The 24,298-nt window shown below is 36.8% G+C and overlaps 1 long non-coding RNA gene across 4 annotated transcripts in view; it reads right to left on the reverse strand.

The window, feature by feature from the left end:
• LOC121416170 overlaps positions 1-24,298 on the reverse strand; it is a 31,187-nt gene continuing 6,889 nt past the window's right edge. The window contains exons 2-4 of one of the 4 annotated variants that reach the window (XR_005970109.1): positions 20,099-20,190; positions 13,524-13,525; positions 5,444-5,454 (exon numbers count right to left, since the gene is read on the reverse strand). This is a non-coding gene — a long non-coding RNA (uncharacterized LOC121416170). Of the gene's footprint in view, positions 152-5,443; positions 5,455-13,523; positions 13,526-15,099; positions 15,142-20,098; positions 20,191-24,298 lie in introns of those variants that run through there. The other 3 variants (XR_005970110.1, XR_005970107.1, XR_005970108.1) reach the window with 3 other exon arrangements.

A 24,298-nucleotide genomic window follows, 5' to 3' on the forward strand; every position in this document is an offset into this window, starting at 1 on the left:
TGGTCTAGTGCCAATTTGTCTGCTATCATTTGTTCTACCATCAGTTCGTCCACTATCCACATGGTCTAATTGCTATTGCGTCCACTCACCTTGTCGTCTAATAACCAGTTGGTCCAATAGCCATTTACATGTAGTCCATATACCATTTGGTCTAATATAGTGTTAATTGGGTGAAACAAAATTAGGCAATTATGATAACTCAAGTACAAATTGTATACAATCACATCTTTCCTATTCTAAATTATATTATTCATTAATATCATTTCTGAAAGCAGCTTGTTAATACATTCCGTTATGACTAGTTTAAACCAGATGTGCTCCTACCAAATGTCTTTTAGTTTCTTATACTTATTTTGTTGTGAGCCTAAAATGAACTGTTTTGTTTTCTTATATTTTTGTTGACCATATAACTAAACCAGAGTGAACATTACCTGAAGTCATGAATTATGTTGTAAATATTTGTTTTCTATTATTGCTCGTAAACAAGTAGCATCCAATATTATATCATTTTATATTGATCTTTCATATCACCTTCTGATGTTTTTCATGTATATTTCTGTATATGTAATTTACGTTATGCAGGGCCTCCTAGTATAACAGTATTGTAATTACTGATGGGGCTACCCTGTTGAATAAAGACAAAATAAATAAATAAATGAATAGAAATGATTATGAGACGAAATAGTCAAGATAAAGTGATTAATGAACCAAATGTTTGTTAGATGAAATGTTGAATGGACGGAATGGCATTAGACTCAATGAAGATAGACTGTGTGATGAGAGGATGAGTTGGCAATAGACGAATTGGCAATTTACCATAAATCCCCCCCCCCCCAATTAAAGGTCAAGTCAAGCTCAGAAAAATGTTGATTTGAATCAATAGAGAAAAATCAGACAAGCACAATGCTGAAAATTTCATCAAAATCGGATGTAAAATAAGAAAGTTATGACATTTCAAAGTTTCGCTTATTTTCAACAAAATAGTTACATGAACGAGCCAGTTACATCCAAATGAGAGAGTCAATGATGTCACTCACTATTTCTTTTGTCTTTTATTGTTTGAATTATACAATATTTAAATTTTTACAAATTTGATGATTAGGACCTCCTTGCCTGAAGCACAAAATGTTAAAATAATGGAATTCCACGTGTTCAGGGAGGAATGAAACTTCATTTCACATGACAATGACGAGAAAATCAAAATATTTCATATTTCATATAATAAAATACAATTTTGATGTAATGAAAAGGTGTTTTGAAGTGGATTTTAATGCAACCCCTGTAGGATTATGACATAATTGACATCTGGATTAATTCTTTGCACTCATGACTTACTTTGACGGAAATCAAAAGTTACATCATGATCATCACAAACTATACCTCCTGATCAACCCCATCCATGCACGCGTACACTGTACCACATAGGCTAAACATTGTATAAACTTATTTGGGAGAACATACTCTTTCAGGCAATATATGTTCATGACATATTTTTTCTTAAATTGGTGATTTTGTGATAAATATTGAAGATAAGCATTGACCTATTGACCCCAAGATGGCCTTTGAACCCATCATCCTCAACAACACAAATGTGGTATTAACCCAGGGATCATTTGAACCAAGTGTAATAAAATTTGATTCAATTCAATTCTTTAAAATATTTCATTTCCATTCAAAACATAATACAAAGTAATATAAAGCAATACAAATCAAGTACAATTTTATAGGGCATTCTTACTTCTTAAAACAGAAAAAAAACAGTGTAATAAAGAGCATGGAAATGAGGGGGATGAAGAAGTCATGAAATAACTTCAAAGATGATGGATATAACCTCATATCTTATGACCTTAATATCCTCTAGATGACCCTTCAAAATCATGTTTTGGAGGCTAGCCGAGATTTAGGCTGATTTGCAAAATCGATGACAAAATCACCGAAAAAAATTATGAAGGGGTGGTACTTTTATATCAGTGGGGTATTTCAAAGGTTTCAAATGTGAGCTAACAGACTAAACATCACACCTAGAGGTTGTTTGTTTTGTTCATGTTTCTACTATGCAAATCAAACCACTAATTTGGCAGGAAAAGACACATTTGGGTTTGGCTTCAGATAAATTCAGCATGTTGGTCTATTTGTAATAAATCACTTGAAGCCATCTTGAGAAGGTGTACATGTATGTAGATGTATGTTGTTCAAGTGTTCACATATGAAACAAAACACCAGTCTATGAAATCAAGGAGTTACGTTGATGAAATCAATCTACCCACACCTTACGTTGAGAAGGCCATTATGTGGAGGAGGAGGAGTAATTGAAGAACCTCACAAGGTCAGACAAGCATCCATTGAGAAGTAATCTAAACCAGTGACCTTACTTGAAATAAAGAGATCATAAGATGACAATATACTAATACCCCTTTCATAAACCCAATTATGCAGCTAATAGCAGCATAATTTGGTGATAAAATCGGAGGAGGACCAGAGTTATACGCATTATGTCAATGCTGCAATTATCCGCATAATAGCGGCATCGGGACCAGATTTTTACTTTATGAACGCATTTCCAAATAATGCGGATAATTGCCATGGTGCGGTCACAAGCTCACCCTTTTCCAACACAACCGCATCGGAGGGGGGTGTGTGCAGTTGTCATGACGATTATCCTCCTTTTAAAGGAAGGGCACTCGTAAAAATAATGCGGATTATTTTTCGGAGTTTGTGAACGCAATTTTTATTGAATTATCCGCATTACTCTTAGGCGGCTAATTGGAGGATGGGTTTATGAAAGGGGTATAAGGCGGCTTGTCAAAGGTGTGCGTGCGTCTTTACCTTTATATTCCACGGCGAACCCGCTCAACGTTCCATTGACCATTTTTCTTTCCTACGGGTCAGTGCTCTTGCCATTCAAGACGCCACCGTTCCCTTTTGCAGCGAAAACGGAAGCGTGCGCTTTGATCTTTTCTTTTGACACCACCCGGTTGGCTTTCCGATAAGATGTTTCTGCATGAGCGCCCTCTATGTCCACGATATCGGCATTTTAGGCAAACTATTAAACGCCCGATCTCCAGTCACTGATCTGAATATTGTTGTGTCCTTGTATCGGTGTGCGTAGTCCAGTGACTAATTTTCAAAAGTTACGCTTTCACATTTTTTGGGGAGAAATTTTCGTTTCGAGTTTCAGTATATGACAAATTTCAATTAGATTTAGATTTCATTTCTTTAATAGAACAATTAAGCCCTTTAGCACGAGCATGTTGTTTTATTTTGAAGAACATACCGTTAACATATTGAATTTCTGAAAGTAAGTGTTCAGGCGAGGGTAAGATTTTTTTTCATCACACTGAGCCCACACAGTCAGCATTGTCGGGTGAAGAGGAAAAATATGGAATTGTCCTTAACATCTTTGTAAACGAAATGCAAAAACCCACGCAAAAGATGCAATATAAATCATACCTTGGTCCAAAAATGATGGCATTTAAAGTAATACATTGAAACGCTACCGTGACAAAAAATAACAATAAATACATAAAATGCAACCGTTTTTCTGAAAAAAAGGTTGAAAACTAAGGGCAGCGTTGAAATTCAAATTTGGGCTTAACATAGGCCTATGTTTTATTTAGCCCTCTTACTATATGTATGTTCACTAGCGTACCTACGGGGGGCAGACTCTCCCCCCACCTATCCCTGCCCCCCCCCCCTGACGAGAAGTTGAAGACCTTTTTTTTTTGCTTGTCAATTTGTTTTAGCTGTGAAATGTCCTTTATATCCTGTTGAGGACTCTTTTTAGGCGATTTTGCCCCCCCCCCATTGTGGAAAATCCGAGGTACGCCACTGCATTTGTTTAAACATTGGAATTCTAGAAACTTATATATTCGCACATAATACAGATGCCGTGCAAAACAAACGAATAAAATATCCTTAATTTGAACTTTAAAAAATAAATTGGATGCTCAAGCTGTCATATCGGTAATTGTAGCTTAAATGCACAATTCTTGAATTTCATTACCCGAAATTCAGAACAAAAAGTACTTTCGTTACTTTTTAAGACCATTACAAAAATCTTTACCTTCGAACGAAATCAAAAGCACTTAAAAATAAATATTGAAATTATCAAAGTTGAGGTAGTCTTGACCATGAATAGAGTTGAGTGTTTATAAAGGAATTGTAGCGTCTTCTATTAATCCCATTCTAAACTTTGAATGACCGATGAAAAATATCACGTGAATTAAAATGAAACTTAACACATTGAAGTGACTCCGACATGACACTGGACAGGAAAATCTATACTATATCTATACTATATCTTTTTACCTGGGATCCGTCTTTATTCTCTTATATAAATTTCCCCTGTGATCTAGAGTGCTCTGTGACCTAGTGTTCTTGATTACCATCCAGGAGCCACAGAACCGAAGGGGATCTGGGGCTGAGGCCTCCACAAGAGTACCATAATTTTATGCATGGTGACCCCACCCCTTCAAACCAGTCCGCTCGGGGGAGGGGACTTAATTATTTCTTTCAATTTTCCTGTTCTACATACAATATTCAAATTTGTCAACTTAATTCTGATGGTTCCTTTTTTTTTAATCCAACTTCATTTCTTCCTTTGAATTTTTCTAAAACTTTTCTATACCTATTTTTTTTTAACCTTCACGTTTGACTTGAACAATACGTGTATATTGCCGTTGATTTCTTCTTCCTATCAAATATCTGAATTAATCTGCAATGTGTGTCTGTCAAATCATTGCAAATTAGATTCCCAGTGTCTAAGGTAAACATAATTTACCGACGTAATACGAAAGCCTCTTTGGCCTAGTTTCCCTTCCAACTTTGTACCTCACCTCTTAATTGTATAGCTGCATTCTGTATAGCTTGCATATTCAAATGTGCACCAAAAATAAATTAACGTACAGGAAATGGTAATACCTCGGTCATATTTGCTTTACGGCGGCCATACAGCGAGTCGAAAACAGCCGTTTTATTCATTTTATTCAAATTTCCTATATTTAGCTGGTACAAAAACTGTTAAAATGACTGTTTTCGACTTGCCTTAGAACAAAATTGTGACCGAGGTATTTAGCATACTAGATCAACAAGGATGGAGTGCATGCTGGTGCGGATCCTGCCGGAGTAACACAATACAATCCAATAAGCGCCGTATTTATTTTGAACAATAGTTTGGCTCTCAAAAGTATTGTGGTCTATTTTGTGACCTCTACTAAAAGAAGTAGTGGGTCTATACGGGGGTCTATATTCTGCACATGGAGGGTACAGTTATGTAGTGAATCCGGGGGGGGGGGGGGGGGGGGGGGCATCCGACCCGTGTGCCGGCCCCCCTTTGAGAGCCATTATCAATTTTGTTAATGTAAATATGCCATTTTACACAAGTGTGCCCCCTTTGAAACTCCCAACATGTATTTTAATGAGAATATGTCGTTCATACCCAAATGAGGACCTTCACTTTAGCCTGGTAAACACCCCTTTTCAAAATATATTTGGTTATTAAAATGCACAGAGAGATGGTAGGCAATAAATATAACTCGAATGTTTACATTAAGAGTATACCTATAAAGAGGGAAGTTACATGCTTAATTAAAAATGTGTTGATAAAATATAATTCGAACGTTATGTTATAATCTGCTTCGCCAAGCAGGTTTTATGTAATATTGCTCTTTATAAAGGCAAGCATTAAACTACATTAAATGTCGAAATGTTGAGAAATATAATGGAAACCATATCAAAATGCACATTACGAAAAGAAACAAAATCAAGGTTCTAATATGGGGACAAAACGAGATCAAGAAAACTACCCATTTGATGCTCATTTTAATTCCCCGAAAGCCGGACGTTGAAAATGACATGGGCCAGTGCATTGCAAGCTGTATTTAACGGCTTACCCCATTGTCAAGGTAGATTTAAATTACCCCATTCTTGATTGCGGAGATTACCCTATATTCTTGAACATAGAGGTGGTCTGACTGGTGGCGGATTTCAATAGGAAGATGACCTCTTGATTGGTAGGGGTATGTCAAGGGGAGATTATCACTTTGTCAGCGCTGGTGACTGTCTTGTTACTTTGATGTTCCCCGATGTGCCTTCTATTCGAAAACCGTGTTTGCAACTAATCCCAATTATGAGACTATTTGGCATCAAAATGAAAGCCTAACTGCACCTTTTTCATAGACTTCGTTTGAAAATAAAATACTTACGTTTAAGGTAAAATTGGAATATAAGAAGGCGCTTTATAATATGTAAACCAAATATTGTCACTTTTAAGCTTTATTCTTTTAAATCAAATGTAAAAATAAATGTAAAATAATCTCACAAGCCTCATCTAAATAGTGCGAGCGCGAAGCGCCCGCTATTTTTTAAATTTTTATTTCACGTATTTTGTCCTAAAATAGCATTCTGGCAATGCTTCTGATCCTAAACGAGATAAATGAATTTAGTACGCATTGATCGTTCTGATAAAAAAGGAATCTGTTAACGGCTGCTCGTAATTATCCGTAAATTAAAACGTTACATATTTCAACAATTAGATAATGCGAGCGCGAAGCGTGAGCTGAAAATATTTACTTTGCTACCTGAAGAATGGAAGTTCTAAGCAATTTTTGTAATCATGAAAAAAGGTACATACATAACTAAGTAATCGATGCGAGCGCGAAGCGCAAGCGGAAAATTTGAGATTTGTAGGAGAATTGTGAGTGGATATGGATCACATTTAAAAAGGAACATATATGATTCATTATTATTACTTTGAGTTTTGACATAGGGCCGGAAAATTCTAAGAACAATATTCCATCATATGAAAATTATGACTGTCTTCCTATTTCTCTTCTTATCAAATCGCGAGATGAAACTTTTTGATATTCCATTCTGAAAAAGGGACAATTTATCATTAAATTAATTTATTAATCTAATAAGCCTAATCAGAGCGCGAAATCTGTCAATATTATATATTTAAAGCACTTCTATAATTATGAATAAGATGCATGAGTTGATATATTTTCAAAAATCAATGTGCGCGCAAATCGCCAGCCGAAAATTGTTGATAAACTGTCATAAAATGGAGATTTTAATTAGTTTGTAATATAATATTGAATTTTTCATAACTCACCAATCAAAATGCTAGCGTGCAGCGCTAGCTAAAATGTTTTCACAATCTGACATGAATAGGGATATTTTGATAACTAAAATTGAATACAGGAAAATAATAGGTACCTGACAAATCAAATTTTGTGAGCGCGCAGCGGGAGCAGAAAATGTTAATATTCAGACAATAATTTTTTTTTCAGAACACTTTTTAAAAATGAAAGTTCGATTTCTGAGTTAAAATATGTTATGTATATTGACTTAAAATTTGATTTTTTAAGTTCCATATGTGTAAATCACCTAAAAGGCAATGCGAGCGCGAAGCATGAGCGAAAATTTTATATAATGACATGAACGAATTTTTTAAAAATTGCTTTTCCCTCATCTTATTTATTCAATCACTTTCCTCCTATGTTTTTTTCTCCTCTCTTTTCCTTTTTTTCTTTCTTTCCCCGTTTTTTTTGCTCCGCCAAAAGAGGGAGGAGGGAGGGGCGGGCCCCTTGCCCCCCCCCCCTAGATCCAACTCAGGAACAATCTAACAGAAAGTACTAAACAAGCAGATTCAAGACAGAAATTAAAATCCATGTTAAAACTTCTTTTTTTTTTTTTTTAGGGGGGGGGGGTAAATAGCCTTCCGCGCTGCATGTGAAGCCCCCTATCGTTTACAGCCTACTGTGAACTGTGCAACTTCTTTAATTTTTGGTGAAATTCATTCTCTCTTTCTATTTGTTCCGTAGCGTTTAGATACATGTTTTGTGCTTCACTTGTAAGTGGTATACAAATAATGTAAATTCCTATTAATGGCGTGCGCTTCCCGATCTCCTTATCGAAATCATTAATGAAAGAGCACAATATTGTTCTCGCTCTAATGGAGGGGGGGGTCAGCTAGTGTTCTATCAAGCAAAAGACGTAGGCCTATATGTGCATAAGTTCATATCATTGGTGTAATGATAAAGAACCTGATGAATTCTGTTTTTGTATATCAACGTTATCATAAAGTTAATACAAATGACAATCAATATGATTCAGACGTACACCGCTTTAACTGATATAACATGCATCCAGAAATCGAAATGTCCGATGAATTCAAAACGTACGTAGCAGGAATGCCATGCAGTTCGGATGTTACAGCACTCTAAAATTAGAATAATCTCGTATTACAAATGTCAATTTTGCTAAAAATGCACATAAACTCATAACTTTATAGACTCTGGGGGATGATATCGTTGATATAAAAATCGCATCGACCTCGATATGCAATCAATTTTTATACTGCATCGGACTTGACATCCCGCAAAATCTTTTCCATAATTAGATTGCTATCCATTCTCTTTCTTTTTAATCTAAATATAATCTATGTCTTTCAGGATCATGATATGAAAACCCTTTTATAACAAACATGATAAAGGAAAAACGCGTCTCAAGTTATACATGGTTCATTGCCGCAAATATACCAATCATCTTCGCTTGTTAATGTTTACATTATCACTGATATTATTATTCATGTTATTCGTATTATCATGTCCATTAATATCACTTCAAGTTCTAATTATCACCATCATCATCATTCATTCATTATCTATTTCCAATCGTTCTCCAGTATCAATTTCATAGTTTATATCATTAAAAAATATGAAAGATAATGGTAATGATTAGGGTGATGTTGGTAATCATGAACATAAGATCCGTTATGTGAGATAATTTATGCGATTTTACACGCTAATCGCTCCTCGATGATGGTGAAAGAAATCTTTTAAATAGCACAACAGAAGTCGGGATGGTAGTTACTGCATATACACGTACTTTAACACACTACATTATTACAAAAGATTCCCCATCGGGCGGGCCAACGGTCTTTTGAAGTAGGTTTATCTATTGAAATTACGACAATAATCACGACAGCGGATATGGGGAATTAAAGACTGCGAGCGTCTAGCTCTCCCATTGTTTTCTGTGGCGAACCGCTGAGCATGCTATTGTCAATGATTCTCTACTATACGGGTGAGTGATCTTGCTCTTTCATGATCATAGGCCTGGGCAATGACTAAGAACAGTTCGATGAGTATCAATGCCAAGCAATCCTGAAAGGTCAATAATGTTCAATTCTCTTGATGGAGAAGCTTATATCATGGCCCTATTTGCTTTGGCTTTTAGGCCAGTAAGTGTACTAACTAATATTAGTTATAAATAAATAATCACGTTCCATCTATTTTAGAGTAATGATCTAATGCTAATATATCACTCTACATATCTCCCTGCAGCTTACGGCCCCATATCTTCACCCGTGAAGTACAGAATTTTGAAGCTTAAATTATTGAACATAATGGCATCCTAGTATTGTAATGATGTAATCACTGCAATATAGATAAAAACATTAATTTAATTCTACTCACATTGATTTTACTTTAGAACAAACTCCCCCCCCCCCTCTTCTATTTCTTCTGTTTCTCCGTCGTTATTCTTCTTTTCCACCTTATTATTCTTCTTGTTCTCATCCTTCGCCCCCTTCTTCATCTACTCTTCTTACTCCTTCTCCTTTTCTTTATTTTTTTTCTTCTTCATATCCTTAGTCGTCTTTCATTATTCTTTTTTTCTCCACCTCATTCTTTTCTGCTGCTTCTTTCTTTTCCCTCCTCCCCTCTTTCTACGTCTCCTCTCTTCTTGTTCTTCTGCCCACCTGCCCTTCTTATACGTCTCCTACTGCTTTTCCTTCGTTCTTCTTCTTTTTCTTCTTGCATCTCCTTTTTTTTCTCTATCTTTGTTTTTCCTCTCCGTATCCTTCCTCATCCCTCATTACTATTCTCATCCCTGTTTACTGCTCCCCCATTCTACATGTACGTCTGCTTCTCGATCCTTGGTAATTCTCAGTCTTCTCCTCCTTCTCCCACCCCATCGATTCATGAAGATAAAATTATAATGAAATAATAGAAATGTTAACGAAGATAATACTTATAATAGAGAAATGAAGATGATTGCGATAGTAACAGCGGTGATGACGATATCGATAACTATGGGAGGTTATAGACCATGTACAGCACAAGATATCAGGAGCAATTTTAAATATGATTACATGACGATTTCGATACGAAATATTTATCATAAATCTAGATCTAGTACATTAATGTACACTTCAGGGGCGGATCCAGCTATAGCAATAGGGGGGCAGAAAAATATTTTCAGCAACATTTTTCTCGATTGGCCGCCATAATTCTATTTTTTGTTGGTTTTTCAGGGGGTAGTCCTAACTGAAGACTGAAGTTTTAGGTAAATGTTAGTTTTTATTGTTATAAACAAGATAAGGTATCTCATGTGGTCATAATATATAATGCGAGCGCGAAGCGCGTGCAAAAAATTCTTTGATATTTTATGTCCTTAGAACTGAAGATTCTGAGCAGTTTTTATAATTATGAACAAAGATAAGTATCCAACTAAACAATGCGAGCGCGAAGCGCGAGCCGAAACGTGAAAATTAAGGGACTCAATTAGGACTGTTTTTAGTGATTAGTGAAGAGGATACAAGTATCACCAATTAAATAATGAGAGTGATATTCCGACCTGAAAACTGGACGGTCTAAGCGCGTTTTTATTCAAAATTAAAGAACAAGCTTGTTTGCATGTCTCAAACAATTAAATGCAAGCGCGAAGCACGAGCTTAATTTTTGATATACTGACATGATACAGGAGCATTTCGACAAATTTTGGAAAGAATTTCCAAAGAGGATAGGTATCTCACAAATAAAACAATGCGAGCGCGCAGCGCGAGCTGAAAATTTTGATTTAACAATTTGTGTAAATCAAAAAAAAATGAAAGCATGATGCGTGAGCTAGAATATTGTGTGCAAATTGATTTCAGAACTGGATATATAAAGTGCCATTTAATCCTCTAGAATGGGATTCATTACACAGGTAATGCGAGCGCGATGCGCGAGCGAAATTTTTTAATATAAAGTCTGTTTTCCAATTCTTCCCCTCATCTTTTTCTTGTTTCCTTTCGGGGTCGGGCCGGCCGTTACGAGGCTGTAAATTACACATCATGGGTATAATAGCTCTTTCTTACTTTTCTTCCTGCTTTTCGTAGTTTCTATCAAGAAACACTTTTTTCTGCAGGTTGTCAAAAAATAGGGGGGGGGGCGGCTCGGCCCCTCCTGGATCCGCGCCTGCACTTATCTTTGTAGAATAATGAAATCGCCGCTCAATATCGATAATTCTGATGATCGCTAAAACATAAAAGCATACGTGGTACAATGTGTTATAATATTGCCTCAAAAATACCTGACATTTGATGGAATTCTGTGCTTATATCGCTCATTTCTCAGCACTTTTACGATTTTCTTTCACAGGGCTATTTGGCAAATATTTTTCATTTATACAAACAAACACTTCGTTGGTAAAATTCATTGGATTCTGATCGAACTAATTTTCTGATCGTTACCACAATTGGTATTTATCTTTAATTCCGAACATTACGTTTATTAATACGTTAAACCAATTAAATGAAGTTATACTTTAGTCTGTTATATGTTTTTATGTTGTACACTCATGCCCGAGAGGGGATCGATAGTGTGAATAAAATGTAAATTTAAATCAGGGGTGGATCCAGCCTCCGCCAATAGGGGGAGGGTGATTTCTTTTTTCACCCATATTTTCCCCGATCGGCCGCCCAAGGTTGATATTTGTTTATTTCTTTGAATTGGTTGTCCCAGTAGCGTAATGATTATTAAAGTTATTTTCTAAGTCTTCGCCTCATCTTATTCACTCGCCTTCCTCCTCTTATGTTTCCCCCTTCTTTTTCTCCTCTCTTTTTCTTTCTTTCCCTTTTTTTTGCTCCGCCAATAGGGGGGGGGCCTATGTAAATGTAAATCCAACCAAGAATTGGGTCTATACAACATAATGTCTAAAGGTCGGGGGCGGATCCATGACAGGGGGAAAAAATTAGGTTTGCTTTCAAGGGGGGGGCACTCTGATCTGTTTTGGCTGCATTTTGCATTACAAGTTTTAATTGTGCCTCTCATAATGGGGGGGTAGAAAGGTACCGGAAATTTGAGGATGCTGATTCATTCATGGCATACAATATTCAAATAGACGACCACATTTCGTAAATATCCAGTCCACGCGCATGCGTACTCTCATTCCGAAGACGCAAGTCAAGAATTTTGGGAAAAATGTTTTTAACCCCCCCCCCCTCCACCTGATCACGAATTCTGCGAGAACACAACTCTGAGACAATTAAGAGACAATATGTTATCCTGGGGAAATTGTTGCCCGTCAAAAATTTTAAGAAACTATTTAAAACAGTTTCTAATAAATCTTTGTAAATCTTTGATCTATCTATGCCTAATAGTGTCAAGCTGTTCCGGTCATATTTATTTTATCATTCTATTTCCTTCTGTTTTTTTTTGGAGGGGGGGGGGCTCTCGACACTTGTTTGAGATGCGAGTAATAATTAATATTCTAAGTCGACGTGAATTCTACGAATGGCTTGGGCCTACGAAACGAAAATATGTGGAATCTTATTTTCCCACCTAAAACATCATGAATTGACTCTCTTCCAATTGCAAAAAAGAGGTTTTCATGGTTATTGCAGCAAATTCGTAAGATCAGTAACGATTTATGACATGTGCGTGATTTTTTATTAAGCTACTGTGGTTTTATGAATGCACCCGAACTTCCATTATAGATGCGAACCACAGTTCAGAACAGTGACGCGAACTCTCGATCCGACAGTCAATATGAACATGATGAAGGCACCCATTTGTTTTGGTCGTAGAGGGAGCTATTTAGAATAAATTCTTCGGCCTTTCGACAGAAATTAAGACTTGCAGGAAAGACGAACAAAAGAACGGTGGCATCAAAGGGCCTTTGATGGCGGCCGTTCCTTTGAAGAGAAGGGAACGTTGGGCGGGAAAGCCGAAGCGAAAACCCGGATGCGGGAAGAACGATCAAGAACGGTGCATGGACTTTTGACAAGCTCCCTAAGATGCACTCTTGAAGTCTTGAGGGTAACCAAACCTTTGTAGTGAAATGGTTTGTGTAAAACAAGGAATATTAGAAAGCATGAACGGAATCTGACAATGGAAAATCTGTAATGAATAACTAAAATAAGATGCATGCATTAATTTCAAAATCTTACAATTGCAACTTGATATGTCGAAAATTCAACTTGTCACTTTGAGTTTTGGTTTTACTCTACATACATGTACATCGTGTTTGATATGTGTGTTTGCTCAAGATTAGCTTACCTGGTCATTTTCCCTTATTTTTCTTCAAATTATTTCAAAACAAGTTTCCATCAAATGAACTTTCCTAAGTGACCCTGTAACTGATATTTTCAGAGACTCGGAGCACTAGTCAAGCCCTTGACATCACTTATCACCAGGATATAAAGCAGGTCCTTCACTTTGGATGAATATCAACAGAGAAGCTGGTCTTGCTGGTACATCTCTAGACAAGTTGCTTCCAAAATCTTGAAGATTTGGCAATGATTTACTTTACAAATAGTTCATATGTAAGGACATCAGAATGGTCTTGTGGTTACAACTCTCGTCTTTCAATCTGAGGGACGTGGGTACGATTCCAAGCCATGTCAGGTTTTCCTACAGCACAAAATTTATCCACGTCATTCTGCACTCATCTCAGTTCAGGTGAATGGGTATGTACCTGGTACTCTGGTAGGAATTCATTCCTTGAAAAGCAGCACGCAAAACAACTGCTCTGGTAAACCAGGGTAATTATGCTGCTGTAGAGTGCTACAAACTTCTGATGAAGTGAGTGTTAAAGCACAATAGCACCATCTCGAGTCCTCATCTACTCATACCTGGCCAGTTTCCTGACCCATAATACTAGTGTAGTCAATTAACATAGACCCACTTGAATGATAACAGGCTAATTAACTACTAATTACATTCATACTGCAGGAATTATGTTGCCAAGTCGCAAAACAATTACATGTACCCCTCCTCTCGACACAATTTAGTTTCTCTATAAATACAATAGGTCAATTTGTTTTCTGTAGTATTAGTAGATATCTGATAACGTATATTTAAAGACTATGCATCTTTCACACAAGTGCCGTCTGCACCATCCCGAGTTTTCAAATTACCGCGCTATTTCTGATCTGGCAAATTCTCCCGATCTGAACAATCTCGAGATTATTTGCAATGGAGATGCAATTATCGCGCTAGTTCGTAGGATTAATCTTGAGATTCAATCCCAAGTCAACTAGGATTATTTGCAAAATAGCGCGCTATTTTACGAATTATCGCGCTATTTTGTAGGTGCAGACGCCCTAAGGATTATTTATTCACAGCGTCACACCATGATGCATCGATGCCTCGCTCAAGCAGGAATTGCTCTTCTTGCGATGGTGGAGGCGGGGTTTCTTGAATCTCGAGATTAATCGCGAAGAGGGCAGATCGGGCTAAAACCTCAAGATTGAGCAAACTCGGGATGGTGCAGCACCGCCTACAGAAAGTATCCACAAACTAATAAACGTCCAATTGTGGTTAAATCAGGTTTGTTAGTTTAAGCCAAAGAAATCAAACTGTATACATAAAGCTTGTACATATCCATCTGAACATCATGACAAACTTTGCATGAATCAGATCCATAAACTTTCAGAGTTATGATTGTAATTCAACAATTACCCCCAACTTGGTCAAAGTTCCTTGACCCTAAATGACCTTTGACCTTGGTCATGTAACTTGAAACTTGGTAATATATGATTACCCTTACGGCCAGGTTTCATGAACTACATGTAGGTCCATATACTTTCTAAGTTATGATGACATTTCAAAAACTGAATCTTAGGTAAGGATTTCGATATTGACTCCCTCAACATAGTCTAAGTTCACTGACTCTAAATGACCTAAAACTCAGGCAGGATGTTCAGTAATACTTGATTATTAAAAGCTTATGTCCAAGTTTCATGAACTAGGTCTGTATACTTTATATTATGTTTTCATTTAAAAAACATTACCTTCGGTCAATACATGTATTTGATGTTGACGCTGCTGCCACCGCCGCTGTCGGAAAAGCAGCACCTACAGTCTCACTCTGCTATGCAGGTGAGACAAAAATAGAACACAAAAAGTTAACTTCCAAAATCAAACCGCGCACATGGTACATATGTCTCAAAACTCTCAATAAAGGCATGGTCACACCGCCCGAGCGTTGTTGGAGCGGTAGGGAAAGAGGGCTGAATTTCGCTCACAAAATTGGGGAAAATTATTTTTTTTAAATCGAAATTGAAAATGGTGAATGGTAGCGAGCGGTGATGATTTTATTTCTCTCCGCTCCATGACCGCTCCAACAACGCTCGGGCGGTGTGACCAGGCCCTTAATTGCAAGACAGGGTTCATTGGAAGCCCAAACAGTACATGTAATTTGGGCGTCAGCAATCAAAAAGTTACAAAACTTTTTTTTTCTGGAAAACAAACTTATATGTACACTCAACCTTTCGGTTCTATCAAACATGAATGCTTGAATTTAATGAAAAAGCTAGATACAAGTACTGACAATTTTACAGTTACATAACAATAGCACCATACTCCATAGCACGCCTTGAATTTCAATGTTTTATGGAAAAGGCAAATTTTCTATATATACCCAATACATATCACATGCATCACTATTGGGAAATACATGTATAAAGAAAGTCACAAACCAGATCAAAGTCTAATGAGTGCGGTCAAAAAGCATCCAAGATCTAACTTAGATGTTAACCTAGTCATTTTTTTCTATTTTCAATACACGCACAAAACTTTTCCATGTGTTACCCATCTACACATTTTCAAGCAATAAGACCCTATAGGCTTCATAGTCAGACCTACATAACCATTGTGTTTCAACAAAACAAAGAGGCTCGTGCCTTCAAGTCCAAGAACCCCCCCCCCCACCTGCCGAAAAATGAATTCCTCAAATTCAACCATACATGTACCAGCATTCTTAATTTTTATTTTAAAAAGCAATGAATATTTGTTCATGCATAAAATTTGGATTACATACAAATAAATTCATGTCCACAGTATGAGCAAAAATAATTGCCTGGATATGGCCAAGATCAATATGATAGCCATGTACAGTATATATAGCTGCAAAACCAATTTTTCTTTATTTGTGCCAGCAGAGTTGAGTCAGCACAAACTACATACTTCACATTAGTCATCTATCAAATTCATATGCCTCTATCATCGAAGTTGGGACGTTGTGGTCTGAAGAAAATGCTCTGTTGTTATTGCAATTTTCTAAGCCCAAATCTGCTTGGGCAAATAAAAATGATAAACATGATTTCATGACTGCAGTTTTGTAGCATTCCTATGAACAACAGAGTTATGGAATCGGTTGTATATTTCCTTCTATTGAAGCTTCTTTTTATTGTACAGTGCAATACAAGTCTGACTTGGAGAATACCGTACAAGTCAGCTAAGGTAGACAATTTCTAAAGTAAAGCGCACACTATGTGATCCGATGTGACATGGTATGTAAATAAATCACATTTTGCTTTAAATGTGAAAGTTTTAAGAAATATTAATGATTTCACTTGAAGTTCAGCATAATGTTAGAAATAACAAAATCATAATTTTGCTTTGGAGTAAACTCCAAATCGGCTTCAAGTCGCAGCCAATGACGACATCATTACAATTTGGGTTTGAATTTGCTTTAACCTTCCTACAGAGATGCTCGAACAAAACTAAATTTTTATTTCCGTAGTCCTACCAGTACTATTCTGAACTCTGATCGCTAATATCAATTGGTTGGAATGTTATTACAATTTCTTTGAAATTCAGATTGCAACATATCGCATAGTGTGCGAAGGGCTTAACCCTCTAATAGTGCAGGGTAGTACGTGTGGCTTAATTAAAAATAAAAACATGACTTCAATGTCCAATTTTATATCAAAACATATATTTTCTGTGTTGAAGGATGCACTTTTAAAATGAATGACTACAGTGTATGAGAAAAAATGGGAACATATATTCCATGTTTTGAACTAGATCTGGCCTATTAGCTATTCAGCAACCTGTTATATTGGTCTGTGATAATTGCTCCTCCGCAATGCCTCTAAAAATATAGTGAGAGGTGGAAGATTTGGGGGGAGGGAGGTCGATGATACATGTAGGCCTGGTTGATGATGATGTGAGGATGAGACTAAGGTTTAGGCCTTACATGTAGTTTGGACTCTTGGAGGCAATAGGGTTCCTGTCTGGATTTATGTTTTCTGCAAGAGCAAATGCAGCAGAAATTAGCTATTAGCTATTAAGCAACCTGTTATTGGTCTGTGATAATTGCTCCTCCGCAATGCCTCTAAAATATAGAGTGAGAGGTGGAAGATATGGGGGGGGGAGGTCGATGATACATGTAGGCCTGGTTGATGATGCTGTGAGGATGAGACTAAGGTTTAGGCCTTACATGTAGTTTGGACTCTTGGAGGCAATAGGGTTCCTGTCTGGATTTATGTTTTCTGCAGGAGCAAAATAATGCAGCAGAAATTAGCTATTAGCTATTAAGCAACCTGTTATTGGTCTGTGATAATTGCTCCTCCGCAATGCCTCTAAAATATAGAGTGAGAGGTGGAAGATTTGGAGAAAGATTGGGGGGGGGGGGGTCGATGATACATGTACATGTAGGCCTGGTTGATAATGATGTGAGGATGAGACTAAGGTTTAGGCCTTACATGTAGTTTGGACTCTTGGAGGCAATAGGGTTCCTGTCTGGATTAATGTTTTCTGCAAGAGCAAATGCAGCAGAAATTAGCTATTAGCTATTAAGCAACCTGTTATATTGGTCTGTGATAATTGCTCCTCCGCAATGCCTCTAAAATATAGAGTGAGAGGTGGAAGATTTGGGGGGGGGGAGGTCGATGATACATGTAGGCCTGGTTGATGATGCTGTGAGGATGAGACTAAGGTTTAGGCCTTACATGTAGTTTGGACTCTTGGAGGCAATAGGGTTCCTGTCTGGATTGTTTTCTGCAGGAGCAAAATAATGCAGCAGAAATTAGCTATTAGCTATTAAGCAACCTGTTTATTGGTCTGTGATAATTGCTCCTCCGCAATGCCTCTAAAATATAGAGTGAGAGGTGGAAGATTTGGAGGAAGATTGGGGGGGGTCGATGATACATGTACATGTAGGCCTGGTTGATAATGATGTGAGGATGAGACTAAGGTTTAGGCCTTACATGTAGTTTGGACTCTTGGAGGCAATAGGGTTCCTGTCTGGATTTATGTTTTCTGCAGGAGCAAATGCAGTCAGAAACATACTAATGAAACCCCTGATAAACCTACCATGAACAATTGTTGCAATGAAATATGGCATTATAACATTTAGTTTTTATTGTGGTTAACCAAAATAACGCAGTGCCAGGGCATTAAAAAAAATATGTCATCACCTGCATCTCCATGTACCTGTATATTCCATGCATATGTTGTATGAATAGTAATTCAAATATAAGAGTGAAGATACATGTATGTAGGGGAAGGCGGGGTAAGTTGAGCATAGGTGCAAGTTGAGCCACCAGCCCCAGACCAATAATGAATGAGTCAGACATTGTGGTGGTGTCATGTATTGATGACCCATTGCATAACCCCTAACCCCACCACATTGTTTTCCACTTTGAAACAAAAAGTAGTTTTTTAGAGGGAAAAGTATGAATTTCAGCCAAAAAAGTAAAAAAGAGTGTGAAATAGATAAGTGCTTTATACTCACACATGTCTTTAAATATAGTAAAGACATGATAACAACATTGTTAATCCAGGTATGGATCTTCATTCCTGTCATAGTCTTTTATATGATGGATGCGTAAGAAATGTGTGGATACAAAATTATCGCACTAAGTTCAGACTGGGGTATTAAGTTGAGCCAAACAGCATGGGGCAAGTTGAGCCATGGTAATTCTTATGGTAATGTATCTTAAAAAAAAAAACCCATAAAAATCGATTGAAATGCAGGCTGAAAGGAGCAAATTTACATGACTGCTCTTTTCCTCTTAAAGGATGTTAGTATTTATAGAGAATTAGCAAGTGAAAAGACTTTAAACAAAAAATTGACATGCTGGTTCTCCCCTCATACATTTTGTACGTAGTTTTTGTGGCTCAACTTACCCCAGATGGTGGCACAACTTACCCCATATATGGGGCAAGTTGAGCCATTTGAGATCGTTTTTTTTTTCAAAGGTCACGATGACTTTCAGTGTGGGGGTAGGAAGTTATATGTAGGTGAAAAACATTTCCAAGAATCAAATTTAAAGGCAAGGTGCTTATTTCTACAATAGTACTAGTCATATCAATTCTAACATGCAAAATGCAAAAAAGTGTCTCAACTTACCCCGCCTTCCCCTATGTGTATAATGATAGTGGCAAGCCATATGAACGATACTGCAGCGTCTCGCCAACATAAACACAAGCAGGGGCTGCGGAACCGGGGGGTCACATGTACAAAAACGTAAAAATGACCATATGATTGTGATTTTTAGCATGATCAGCCCCCCCCCCACTTTTGGCTCAGCCCCCCACTTTGAAAACCGTTCCGCAGCCCCTGACAAGTACCACATGTTTTCAATGATGTGCAGCATGAACATATTCTGATAATTACAAAAACCAGTTTGCAAATATTATGGTACTTGGTAGATTTGAAAATTATTAACTCACTAAATACATGGCAGTGATTAATGGGTGCAGAATAAATCAAATGGTATGAGGCAATAAGGAATGTAGGGCCTATATAAAGTAGAGAATGCTAGTCAGGGATGGGAAACGTTTATTTCAATGTCTTCTTTACAGTACTGTCTTTATGCCAACTGTGTGCTGTGAAGTGTGAACTATTTTATTTTAAGTCACCAAATCAAAAAAGGGGAATTCATACCATAGTCTACTATGGATGTTTTCATAAAATTAGGACAATAACCGCTGTCAATTTTATGCCAAATAGCCATTCCACTCCTTCTAACCTTTAACTTCAATTGAAGAACAAAATAACATTCACATTCCCAGGTACGGGATAAAGAAAAAAAACTTACATATAAATTGACTGCCGTGTGGTGGACTTCTCTCATGAAAACTGGATAAAACTCATAACTCTCCTCCATCAGTTGTAAGATGTCACAAATTTCTACAGGACAAAAAAAAAACAGAAAAGGAATGATACATTAAAAAGCTCTAATTGACTCTCAGATTTTTTTAAAAAATGTTTCATTCATGGGTAAATGATACTTTTCATAAATCTCTTGACAAATAGAAAGCAAGCTAATTCATCCGATGTTAAGTGGAGCATCAAGAGGGCATGCTTTTATAAAGAAACCAGAATTTATCTGTATGAAATCAACGAGTGTTTGAAAGTTGCATAAACAACATTTTTAAACAAGTTTTTAGGCCAACATCTAAATATTGTTTCAGAGCTAAAACAAAAATTAATAATACATTTTTGATGTAGATCAATCGGTAAAGTTTTCATAGTAGTATAAATATACTGTAAAAATGAGAATGAGGTGTGGAAATTTGCAGACCAAATAAAAAGTTCGAAGACTAGAGTCTTGCATAATTTTGAGTTTTTAACCCAATTTTGGCTATTCAGAGAGACCAACTCGAATATATAGCAAAATCCAAAATTAATAAAACTTAGCACTAGATAAAAAAAAATGCCCAAATTAATCGTTGAAGATTGTTTGGAAACTGTGCACCAAAACTGATGAAACAAGGGGTACCACATGTATGGTTGAGGTCTCTGATCAGCATCAAATTCAAACAAAAAGACTCACAGGAATTATTTACAGCATTTTCACAATTTGTTATAAGCTACTGAAATACTTGCAACTGGGGCCGTTGCAGAAAGAGTTGCAATCAATCGCAACTCTAAAAATCATGCACAACTTGATTTTCAACCAATCAACAGAGTGCAATTGGGAATTGCGACTTTTCGACTTTCGTTTAAACGCAAAGTTCTCTTTCTGCAATGGACCCATGATCTGCTCAAAGCAAATTTGTCAACTGGTGAAGATCATTCACAATACATGTATGTACTGGTCAGTGAAAATCACTGATGATTTGTTTCATTAAATGCTTTGAGGTCACTCAATCATTTCATGGATCAATCAAATGATCAAAAAATTAATCAGACATTTGATATTTTCATTTCACCTAATAATAAAGAAACCACTAAATTGCTCAATCCATTAAACTGTTATCACTAAAATATAAAATAAAATCAACCATGAAAACAATCCAATAGTGTGTTTTCAGATTATCCCTATCTTCATGAAGTAACAGAACTGTGTATATCGGTGAGCAGTAATTTGTCAAAAGGATGAGCACATAAAAGCAAATAAAATTCAGTTGTATGTGAACTTAAAGATCATGACAAATGAACAATTTTTATTGATCTACATCAGGGTGCTACATAACTTTTTAGAAGCACTTGCCTGGTCGGGCAAGCAAATTTTGAAATATTTGGAATATACCTGCCCAAAAATCTATTTCACTGGCCAGAAAAAATCACTCTAAAAAAAGTTTACCTCTTCAAAAGAAAGTTTTGCGGTTTTATAAAAACTACTTAACTTTTTCTCTCTTTTGACATGAACTGATCTACCTTGTCATTGCATTTCTTTTTCCAAAGTGCTTTTATCTTGCCTGCCATGACCAAAATTAGGGTCAATATCATATCATATCACCCTAATTTTGGTCATTCTACTGTGAGAATTTCGCTTGCCCAATTCGGGCAAGTAGTTTTGGCCTTTACTTCAAAACACTTGCCTGACTCTTTTACTTTCCCCGGGCAATCGGGCAAGTGCTTATGTAGCATCCTGATACATGTACGTGTACAGTACATGTACATGTAGTTTATAATTCATGTCTTGAAATATTTGGGGACAAAACTGAACTTTAGAAGACAACATCACTTCATGAAAACACAAAATTCAAAGAAATGCAATAAATGACCATTTATCTTTTGTCAATGTACATGTACATCATGAAAACACAAAATACATACACATGTACAAAGAAAAGCAATAAGGAGAGCTAAGGCATGAGTTTACTTATCGATTCATAAATTTTAGTAAAAATGCAATATTAATGACTTTTTTTGTAACATACTCTTTGCACATAAACGCGTGCATGCAGGGCCAAATAATGACCGATGCGAGAAGAGCCAATGGATACCACATCGAGGTCCGCAGGACCGAAGCGGTTTATCCATTTGGCGAGTCGAGCACAGAGTTCATTATTTAGGTCCTCTATGCACAAGAAAGCATGCATTGTTTGTTTTAAACAACCCCCTCCCTCTCCCCCAAGTTACTGAGTTGCCCCGAATGCTATTTCATATAATTCCAGACCTCGCACTATCCTGCACTCTGATGTCAGAGTGCAGGACAGTACTTTTGGTATGATGTCATAATGCAGGATAGTGCATTTTGGATATAATAGAGCAATACCCTGAATATCATGTGATCCGATTTGGACCAATCAGATTACAGAACATTCTTGGGAGTTGTATAAAGTTGGATACTGAGTGTAGTATTGATTTCCACTGGCTGAATGCACTGTAATACCCCTTTCATAAACCCAATTATGCGGCTAATAGCAGCATAATTTGGTCGTAAAATTGGAGGACACTAGTTATCCGCATTATTTTGATGCTGCTATTATCCGCATAATAGCAGCATCGGGACAAGATTTTGAGTTTATGAACGCATTTCCATATAATGCGGATAATTGCCATGGTGCGGTCACAAGGTCACCCTTTTCCAACACAACCGCATCGGATGGGGCGTGTCCAGTTGTCATGACGATTATACGCCTTTTTCAGGACGGGCGCTCGTAAAAATAATGCGGCTTATTTTCGGAGTTTGTGAACGCAATTTTTATTGAATTATCCGCATTACTCTTAGGCGGCTAATAGGAGGGTAGGTTTATGAAAGGAGTATGAGATCACATGAATGGTGTTACAAGTATGCTTTTAAAAATGGATACAATTTAAAAAACAAACTTGTGAATGAAAAAATTATATTCTTCTCCCCCATAGAATAGGTTGTTAATTGTAGAATAAAAAAACACACTTTAAAACATTAAATACATACAGGATGAAAATCAAGGATACAATCTTTGCACAACAATGGGCTCTTGGGTATTAAAAACCCTATGAAAACAAATGTACACATTACGGTGTTCAAGGGGCATATTTTAAATAGGAAGAGAACTAAATCTGAGCTAACTGGGTTTTTTTTTTCACTTAATAAAAGACTCAAGTTTTGTAATAATTACAGAAGCTTTGGAGATTCAATATTCTGAAGACAATTGAATCTTTAACAAGAGTGCACTAAACTTTCGTGTGAATATTATCAAAGCAAACATGTGTACATGAGCATGATTTTGATAGCAATATTTATTAATAATTGACTACAACTTATCAAAATATTACCTGATAAACGCCTTGCAAAGTGTGCGTACGAAGGTCAGATGTAGACTATTCTTATCCAATGTAACATGTGCAAGCAAAATCCAATAGCACGTTTTGATCACACGATATCATATGATGTGTGGATAAATAATGCGAGTGGCAGCGAGTCTGTCTTGAATTTTCTCAAATGGTGTTAATATATCCTGCAGTATTGCTGACAATTAATTACTGGCTTCCAACAAAGGTATCGGTAGAATGGTATAGAAAGCATGCAAGCATATAGTACGACAATACACCAGTCGGTGGACTGTTCTTTATCAGAAGAAGAAGCATGGAGTATACATGTAATACCACGAGAGTTACAAGAGTACAGCTCTACCAGAGCAGACTCGTATCAACAAGTGATATGGTATTTGTGGGCGGGTACCAGGCTTTTATAGCAATTTGTTTCAATGCTCCACTAAACACACGTTGCTATTGCGCAGAAACAGAGGAAGGGAGGTCGTAAAGAGACGGCGAGAAAAAGAGAGAGGTACAGAGAGAGAGAGGGTGGGGGAGAGAGGCAGAGAGAGAAGGGAACCGAGTGGAAGCAGAGGAAATGGTCATACAAACACCATCACCCACTGCAATGTACAGTATACATGGCATTGACAAAGTTCACAGGAGGTCTGCATACTACAAATTTATACAATCATTTCCTTTGAAAATATGAAAAACAAACCTTTTTTTATTCAATAGACCAGAGTTCAACCCATTACGCACAAACTACAAGTTTGAGTGAATAGCTTTTAATGCAGAGCTCCACATATCATCATACAAAACACAT

Source organism: Lytechinus variegatus, chromosome 5, assembly GCF_018143015.1.
Source record: "Lytechinus variegatus isolate NC3 chromosome 5, Lvar_3.0, whole genome shotgun sequence".
In the NCBI taxonomy this organism is placed as follows: Eukaryota; Metazoa; Echinodermata; class Echinoidea; order Temnopleuroida; family Toxopneustidae; genus Lytechinus; species Lytechinus variegatus.